Genomic DNA, 10186 nt, shown 5'->3' with positions numbered 1-10186 from the left:
TTCTCTTGGGCTGGTATGTCTCCCTGTATTTAATGACATAGAACCAGATCTTTTTCCAGCACTAATGGAAATGACTCAGCCCGAAATAGAATAATAATGAACAGGAAGCTTTTACCTCTTGGCTTTAACACCACAGATCTCCGTCACTGTGGCCTGATGAATCCGGGGGAGGCCTTTGATGCGCACCCATATATCTCCATCACCCCGCTCCCTGCCCGGGCTCGGAGGCAGCATCACTGCTGATTTCATCTACCCTATGGCGACGGCTACACTACGGCTTACATTTCCCCTGCTCACGTCCACACACCCGTGCCAGCTCTCAAGCCAGCGGGAGTATAAATAGCAGTGTTGCCATGGAAACACAGGTAGCAGGAGACAGAGACACGGCCTAGCCGTGCTGAGCGCTACCCACCCATTTCAGGCGGGCTCATATTCAGCACCACTGACCTGCATCTCTGCTCATGATACTACGTGCTACTGCAGTACCCGTGCTATTTATGCAGGCACGAGCTTGATGAGCACAAGCCTGTGTAAGGGAGCAGAGGAATCACTGAGTATGTAGCCCAAGACAGAGGTGGAGATGGTACTGGCCTTATCTAGATTAGAAACATGGCTGAAGCTAGGTCATGTTGGCTAACCCCGCCTAACCCTGACCTGTTCCCTCCTTTAGACAAAGCTTGAGAGACTCACATCATGGGAGCCAGGTGGGGTAAAATCATCATCACGTATAGGAGTAATAAACAGGTGACCTGACTGTGATACTTTGTCTTTCCTCGAAGGTAGCAGCTCCTTTTGCCTCATGCCAGCTCTGCATGGTAGGTAAGGACAGAGGCAGCATTCCAGGTGGGCAAAATGAGGCACAGAGCAGTGGAATTTTTCCCCAGGCCACAAAATGATAGCAGCAGAGCCAGGAGCTAAGCAAAAAAGTTCTGTCTGCTGTCCTTCCCATTCTTTTACCACTAGATCACAGCCTCTTTTGGGAGCCAGGACTGCCAGTCCAGTGCTCTATGCTCTAGGACACGGTGCCTCCCATTCAAATAAATGACACTTGCATTAAGAGACTTCAAACCCCTTTTAGAATGAGGTCAAAGCTATTTCAGGCCATGGAGATTTATCATGCATGGGGATATTTTGTTCATGTTGCTGTCTCACTGTCCCTTGCTGCCAGCCACTTCAATGAACCAAAAATCTGGAATTCCTTCCTACCCACAACTTCTCTGTTATCTGTATTCCACAACAGTGAAAGTGCCACTTTGGAAGTAAACAGATACCAACTTGAAAGTAGATGAGGTTCTTTTCGGTCTGATTACCATCTGCTTTGCTCCACTCTCTCCTCCCTGTGCTGCACCCCATCCCTGTGAACTGCAGAGAGACAGCTTTGATCAATATTTTATAAGCACTAAATGTGAAGGTGGAAAAAAATAAAACCATGCAATTTACAAACGACAGCACTCAGAGCAAAGACAAATGAGATTCTGCACTACAAAAATTACTTCTGCTTTGCAACTCTAGTATTTTGTTACATCTATGGAGGGGGTTTTATATATGCAGAGAGAGAGTAGTGAGAGTTGCTGGCTGTCTTTGGCTGAGAGTGAGAAGGGTGGTCAGCATGGACTTCAAAGTGTATTAGTTAAGCCAGCTGTAGTCCATGAATGTACTCTGAAATATCTGACAGTTAGTATGGGCTATGTATGATGCCTACCATATTGATGGGACCACAAGCTGCTCTGTTTACCATAAAGTGTAACTTTTCAACAGGATTACTTATGCAGTTAAACAGATGAGATACCAGACAGAGGCTACACCCCCAACAAAGTAATTGCTGCCCCAGCCATTGTGTTTGGAAGTGTCAAATGTGATTAGCGGCGAGGAGTCCTGTGGCACCTTATAGACTAACTGAAGTGTTGGAGCATAAGCTTTCGTGGGCAAAGACCCACTTCGTCAGATGCATGTCTTTGCCCACGAAAGCTTATGCTCCAACACTTCAGTTAGTCTATAAGGTGCCACAGGACTCCTCGCCGCTTTTGCAGATTCAGACTAACACAGCTATCCCTCTGATAAATGTGATTAGGACACTTCTATATCCGATTGGCCAGCTGCCACGGTTGGATCCATCTCTCCATAGGATGCATTAGGGAGCTCTCTGCAGGCATTAGACATCTCTTTGACCAACGTGCATTTGCTCTCCTGGATTAAAACATTTTGTCCTTTACAAAGCAATCAGCACAATGCGCTCCTCAGAGTCTAATGCATCCGGCTTGTTGGACATCTGATTACTGAGCTCCAGCTAGGTAGAACGATTAGGGGCCTCGTCTGCACTACCTGCCACACCCTGAAGGGTCAGTGCTAGTGAAGGCATTTTTCTGGGGTCCCCAATTAGCTGGGGCCATCAAGCATGCCCCTTTTGCCCAGTAGCTAATCGGCCACTAGGAGGAGGTCGGGCCTGTGAGCATTTATAGCAAATTTGCCTACTCAGCTGTGTCCCTCAGGCCAAAAGGTTTGCTCACCCCTGGTCTAATGGCTGCCGAATAAAAAGATTGCTAAGGTGAAGGAGAGGGATAGCTTCTAGCCAAGCCTGCTGTTTCATCTGGAACCCACTTCAGCCCTGGATTCTCCGCTCAAATCCATAACAGCTAGTAACTCTGACTGTGGAGGCATTCACCAGCTGAGGCTAGCTGGAGCAGTCCACTATTCTCTTCCCCCACATGACACATGGAACTGAAAGGGCAGTGTGTGACTTGGATAATGCCCTGAGCAACAAGGAGATTCTTAGCTAACTGGCTGAGGAAATTGACTGAAATAGCTATTCCAGAGTGAAAGTCACTTTATCCTGGAATAATGCAAGCACTTCCAAAGCAGAGTATATATTCTAGAATAAAACACACGTTTATTCCAGAATACTGTCTCCACATGGAATGCTATTCTGGGACAAACTTAAAAAACAAAAACTGGTCTGGTAGCACTTTATAGACTAACAAAACATACAGATGGTATCATGAGCTTTTGTGGGCACTGCCCGCTTCCTCAGATGTCTGTGCCCACGAAAGCTCATGATACCATTGATATGTTTTGTTAGTCTATAAAGTGCTACCAGACCAGTTTTTGTTTTTTAAGTTTATCCTGTACAGACTAACTCGGCCACCCCCTGAATATTCTGGGACAGCTATTCCAATCAAGTGCCCCATGTGGACAAGTCTTTAGGTCTGATTTTCAGAGGTTCAGAGCATCCTGGCTTCCTGCCGGAGCTGCAGCATTGGGACGCAAAGAAGATTCAATACCTTTAACACATTTGTCACATTCTTATTTAAACTTTGGAAGTGACATAATTCAGATACCCCATTAAGAGAAGTGATCCCCTTATGTCTTAATAAGCAGCATTAGATAATTAGGATGTAAATGAGGGGCCTTGTGTTGACAGTCACTGATCTTACTTAAAATGCCATGTTTGGCATGCTAATGCTGTTATTAATGCAGGGAGGAGTCATTGCTAATGTATTCAAATGTGCTTTAATTGGGGATCACATCACAGTGGCTTAAAGTCAAAGAATTCCATATGAATATTACAGGTTATAATGACTTTGCAGACAGCCTAATGGCAAATTATAAACAAGATGCAAATGTAACCGAAGAAGAAATGCTCTGCCCCCCTCTCTTCCAGGAAAAGGTGCAGTTACAGGAAAAGGTAATTGGTGTGTTTGAAACACCGTTGCTCTGCTCACCAAGGCAGCTGTGGAAATGTCCAGGAGATTGCCCTAGGACCTGGAGATTCAAAATGGCCTGGAGCTCCCTAGTGCAGCAGCAGCAGCTGGAGACCCAGGCCTTTTAAATCACTGCTAGAGTGCTGGGCATCTCAGGGGGCTGCCTGAGGGAGCAAGACCTTGGCACAGTCTAAGGAAGAGGCAGGTGCTAAGATGTCTACTTACATGGGTTCTGGGGGACAGGCTCGCCAACAACAGACAATGGAGACATTCCAGAGCTATCAAACCTTATCTGGAATAATACTCTTCTGCTCTCTTGTTTTAATGGAGAGGTTTACGAAGGTCTCCTCTGCAAAGTTGACTTCATGGAGTTTTATAGTAGAGATTTCCAAAGCCACCTCCAAGTTTTCAATACTCAGTTCCCATTAGTTTTAATGGGAAGGCAGCATCCAAACCCCAATGAAAAAATCTCATCAGTGCTGAGAACTCACCAATTTCACCTGGAGTTTTGAATGGTCAGAACCTCTGAAAATCAGCCCCCAGCTTTGCTTGCAGGGCGCTATCTAGACTTCTGCACTCTTGATAATTCCTTAGGGCCTGACCAGTGGGAAAGAATTCCAGTGATTTCATTGGGTTTTGGACTGGCTGATCTTTACATATGATATGGAGTTGAGAAAAGCTGTGGAAAGACAGGTCCTGTGCTCAAGAATGAAAAGAAACACGGGATCTCTCTTTCTCTTCCCTCACTGCAGTGTTCCCTGGAGAATACGAAACTAAACATAAGTCGCTTTGGGAAGTTGGGAACATGTTCAAACCCATGAAAAGAACAATATTTGGGGGAACATCAGACAATTTACAAACAGAACGAGGCTGTGTGTACCCTGCCATCTCCAAAATCAAACAGAAGAACAATGCAGACCAGTGTCTCTAAACAGTTTGTGCATTTACCCAGAGACATGAACAATCTTTTGTGGCTTTAGGCTTTTTAGATGGAATGCATCTGTTTTCCGAGCAAGATGGTTTCAAAGCATTCTTGGGAGATAGAGGCTTGTGGCCTTTGAAGCTGATATTACAACGAGGCCCATATTTCTAGGAAAGTAAACATTCTGGATGAAAACTCAGAGGGCTCCTCTATCTGCACTTTGTATGTCTGTCTGCTATGGCGCAATACGAATTTTGCTTTCCAGTCCAAAATTCATTGATCAAAAGGCTTGTTGTTAATAACAAACTCCTGTGGTTAATGTAAGTCACTATGGTTTTCAAGAAACAGCTGCAAACATGGTTGTTTATGTGACTGTAGCCATCACCCCTACCAAACTCCATGTCCCTCTTTGGAGGACACTTTTTATAGTTCAACCTCTCAGAGTTTTCCTTTATCATTATTTATGAACTGTACTGCAGTTGACCTTAGGGGCTCCATTATGCAAAGCCTCATCAAGACGCAGAGTTCGAGAAAGCCCCTGCTCCAGACAAGCAATGGAGGAAGACTTGAAACAGAAGCATAAAGAGGTGAAGTGACCAAGGTCACACAAGAGGTCGGGGCAGAGAGTGGGGAGCAGAACTCAGCTTTCATGAATCTCAGACCAATGTTCTAGCTACTCAATGACATTGCCCCTCTGGTCTCCTGGGGAAAGGTGAGCTGGCCCACACGTCTTAAACTAGACAAAGTCTCCCCCTGCCCAGGAGTCCTACGAATTCCTATTATCTGATTAGCAGTCCTGACTCAACTCATCATAGCACCAGTGTTCTGCTCCTGATAGCACACTTGAAATGTATTGCCTTTTGCTCCAATCAAAGTGATGCACCATGCTAATAAATGCATTCTGCAAGCACCAGTTGTTTGCCTTCTGTTTTAAGTGGTTATGTATTTTCCAGGTCACAGAGCAGCTTTATCTGTCATGTTGGGAAGTGAGAGAGAAGCATCTAAAGAAGTGGTTTGATTTTACTTAGTGGGAGGTGGGAGAATAGACAATTTACATGTAAGTGGCACTAGAACAGTTGTCCCCAATCTTTTTATGCCCAAGATTGTTATCAGAATTTAAGGGTAATCCAAAATCTATCCTGCCCTTTCTCCAAAACCTCGCTCTGCTCACTCTGTTCCCCCCCTTTCCATTGCCCATTCTCCCCGACATGAGACAGATTATATCACAGAAATCCCCTTGGAGTTGTCCCCCGGTGTGCTAATCAAAGCGCTGACACCCACCTTCCTGCTCTCTGGGGCTCCCCAAAACCCTGTACTGTTCCCCACCACCCTGTCTTCCCCAGACAGGACACAGAGTTGGGATTACTGCCCCCTGCAAAGCAACACAGATGCTGAACCAGTTCAGCTCTGGGAGGTCTCAGCTGTAAGGACTTAGCATTCAGGATACCAAATCCCCTAAGGGACCAAAACCTCAAATAAATCCATCTTACCCTGTGTAGCAGTTTTACATACAGAAAGCTCATAAGGTCAGCTCCCTTTATCAATGAAAGAGAGATATGCACAGTGGTTGCTTCCACTCCCCCCACTCCCTTCCCCAGTAACTGGGCTCGATAATAAACAAAAGCACAGCAAACAGGAGGTCACAGATAGTTGTAGTGAACACTTTGATGCAAGCCTGGAGTCTCTGGAGGTTGAAAATACTACCATCCATTTGGAAGCAAATAGGGGTTTGTCTACACAGTAAACTTATTTCAGAATAATGTCTGTTATTCCGAAATAACTATCTAAGCATTCACAGCTATTCCGTTATTTTGAAATAATTTCAGAATAACAGGTGGCTTATTCCGAAATCTGTAAACCTCATTCTATGAAGAATAACTCCTATTCCAAAAAAGCTATTTCGCAATAAGGCGTGTGTAGATGCTCCTCTGCTGCTATTTCGAAATAGACCTTCACCAGGGTTATTCTAAGTTATTCCTCCTCAGTGCCTCCTGGGGCTCTAAATCGAGATAGCATGTCTAAATTAGGGAAGCCTGTCTTGGACTAATTTTGAGGCTTCCCTGCAGTACAGACGTGCTATTTTGAAATAAGCTATTTTGGAATAACTATTCTGGAATAGCTTAGGGTACGTCTACATTAGCTTATTAGTTCGAGCTAGGTAGGGTAATGAGGGCAAGCGGAGTTGCAAATGAAGCCCGGGATTTAAATATCCCGGACTTCATTTGCATGTTCCTGGGCGTCACCATTTTTAAATTCCCCATAGTTTTAACTCCGTGCCCATGGCTACACGTGGCATGGAGTAGGTAGTTCGAATTAAAGATACTAGTTCGAACTACCGTCACTCCTCGTGGAATGAGGATTAACGATAGTTCAAATTAGGATCTTTAATTCAAACTACCTACTCCACCCGGGCTTCATTTGCAACTCTGCTTGCCCTCATTACCCTACCTAGCTCAAACTAATGAGCTAGTGTAGACGTACCCTCTTTTTGATATTGACGTGCAGTGTAGACGTAGCCTAGATGCGCCCAATGCACAGTCTTCAAAAGGAACTAACAGTATCATCAAAAAGTAGATGCTGAACAGCAGAGGAGCAAAGACACATCGTTGCTTTGTACCATTTGGTCCTTCAAAAGGTGCTGATGTCTCTCCTTGGTTAAGGACGTGACCCAGTATATCATCATTAAAGGACTGAACTATACTGATAAATGTTTCAGGACAGCTGATTCACCCAAGTACCTTCCAAAGCCTGTTTCTGTAGACTGTGTCAACCACTTTGATCAGGTCGGTGGAAATCATGTAGAGATCCTGATGTTGTTCTCTGTATTTTTGGGGGGTCTGCCTGGCTGTGAATATCATGTTGGCAGTACCTCGACTGGCACAAAATCCACCCTGACTTTCAGGAATGACACCATTTGTGAACACGTGTAATGACAGACGGTTGTAGAGGATGCAGGCCAGGATCTTAGCAGGTATAGACACCAGGGAGATGCCCCAGTGGTTCTCACAGCAGGCACGGTTCCCTTTTCTCTTGGATATGCAATCAGGGCATCTTTGGGTGACTGTAGAGAGGCAGGGAAGTAGCCAGATGTTCTGAAGCTGATGAGTCACCTGAGATCATTCCTCCCCCGCCCCCCCCCCCCCGAGTTCAGCCAATGTACAACAGCGGTCTAAGCAGGTGTACCCCCCCATGCAGGTATCCCGGCTCCTCATGAAAACAGCCCCTCCGGTCAGCTCAGTGTCACTACCATGTTGGGAATCCATCCAGCTGCCGGGTAGTTGTGCCAGGCTGCTCCTGCCTGTGGCAAGTTTCCCCACTGGTCCTGACCCGGGGAACTCACAGCTCAAAGTTGAGCGCTGCACCCAGGCAGTCTCATGGCAGCACACTGGCCCTGCTATCTCAGCTTGTGCCGGGTTTGAAATGGAACCAAATATTACACAGTGTGACCCAGGTGCAATGCTCCAATGGGGGGGACCCAATTCCCCTCGCCCTGACAAGCCTGTCACCATAGGTGCAGGTGTGAGGATTTGGGGCATCCCGGCCACATGCTCCTGCCACCCTGGTCCCAGCTGCTGACCCTTCTGTTGCCCATCTGTTGTCTCCACTTCCAGCCCTGGGTCCCACTCGGCTGCCATCCTCACATGAGGGGTCTTAGCTGCCGGCTCTGGGTCTCACTCAGCTGCGCCCTGCCACTGAGCCCCACCATGCACGGACCCACTCAGCTGCCAGGCCTGGGGACCTGACCACTGGTCCCACATGCAGAGTCCCGGCTGCCGACTGGCTCCAGTTCCACGCGGCCGCGAGGGGAGCAGACAGAGGTCAGAGGGGCGCAGCTCAGTCCACCCACTCCCAAAATTGTTCCTTCGCGTCTGCCTGTTGCAACTATGTAACTCCATCAACTTCCACGAGGAAGAGACAGGACAAGAACGGGAGCCTCAGGAGTTGTGTGGGAAGCTCCAGGACCGGGATGGAAGCTCTAGATGGAGGCCAGCTGCAGCAGAGCTAACACATCCAGGGAAAAGCAGCCGGCTCTACAATTCTGTCACCTTTTCATATAACTCCTACTGCTCAATAGGGTAAAACCATGTAGGGCTTCCCTCCAGAGGAGTTAGCAGGATGTTTTCAAAGTCAACATCAGGCAGCATCACAGTGTCAGTTACTGACTTTATGGGCTTTTTTATCCAGGGCCAGGAGAATTCAATTATAGCTGGAGAAGATCCATGGAAATAGACATGAATGTCTTAATTTGAATACTCAGTTAATAAAACATTTTCATGGGCCAATAAATAATCCCGTGCTCTGCAAGCAGAGCACAGCTCTGTCCAGAGGGCTGCCAAGCAGGAGGGGGCTTGGAGAATGATTAAGGGACTGGAGGGATTGATTTGCAGGGAGAGATTAACGGAATTAAGCAGCCTGGATTCTAGGTTCAGTCCCAGGCTTGGCACAGCATTGTGGGGTGGTGCAAAGATGGGGGCTGCTGCCAGCCATAACCTCTCACCTTTAGCTACCCTTCTAATGCTGGAGGCAGGAAAGAGGTGGGGTAGGAGTAATTGAAGGGGCTTTATGCAACTAGAATATTTTCTTATTCAGGGAGAATCCTTCAGTGATCATATCTGATTACTTTACCACTGGTGAGGTTGAGGTAAAGCAGCCACAGTATGGCTGACAATCCCAGCCAATAGGCAACACTTGGCAGAACAAAGATGACAGGACAGGATGACCCTCGGCAAAGCTCCAAAGGGGGTCAGCATTAAGGAGGGAGAACTATGTCCAGTGGTCTGAAGGACTGTGGGTTAAAACTGAGCATAGGAATATACAGCAGGAACAAAGTCAGGACCATTAGGGCACGTCTACACTACAAGGCAAAAGTCGAATTAAGATGTGTAACTTCAGTTACGTCAGTTGCGTAGCTGAAGTCGAAATAGCTTAATTTGGCTTTTGGCGCTGTGTACACAGCAGGAAGTCGAAGGAAGAACCCTCTTCCTTCGACTTCCCTTTCTTCTTGTGAAATGAGGGTTACAGGAGTCAGAGTAAGAAGTCCTCCAGCTCGACATTATTTCAAAATAACGGCTTGCTGTGTAGATGTGCACTGTGTGATTCCGAAATAACACTGCTGTGTAGACATACACAAAGGTTATGTCTACACTGGCCCCTTCTCCGGAATAGGCATGCTAATTTCGAACTTTGGAATAGGGAAATCCGCGGGGGATTTAAATATCCCCCGTGGGATTTAAATAAACATGGCCGCCGCTTTTTTTCCGGCTTGGGGAAAAGCCGGAAAAGAGCGTCCAGACTGGCGCGATCCTCCGGAATAAAGCCCTTTTCCGGAGGATCTCTTATCCTACAAGTAGGAATAAGAGATCTCTTATTCCTTGCAAGTAGGAATAAGAGATCCTCCGGAAAAGGGCTTTATTCCGGAGGATCGCGCCAGTCTGGACGCTCTTTTCCGGCTTTTCCCCAAGCCGGAAAAAAAGCGGCGGCCATGTTTATTTAAATCCCGCGGGGGATATTTAAATCCCCCGCGGATTTCCCTATTCCAAAGTTCGAAATTAGCATGCCTATTCCG

Source organism: Pelodiscus sinensis, chromosome 25 (genome assembly GCF_052426305.1).
Source record: "Pelodiscus sinensis isolate ZL-2025 chromosome 25, ASM5242630v1, whole genome shotgun sequence".
NCBI classification, from domain to species: domain Eukaryota; kingdom Metazoa; phylum Chordata; order Testudines; family Trionychidae; genus Pelodiscus; species Pelodiscus sinensis.
This window is presented reverse-complemented; position numbering follows the sequence as displayed.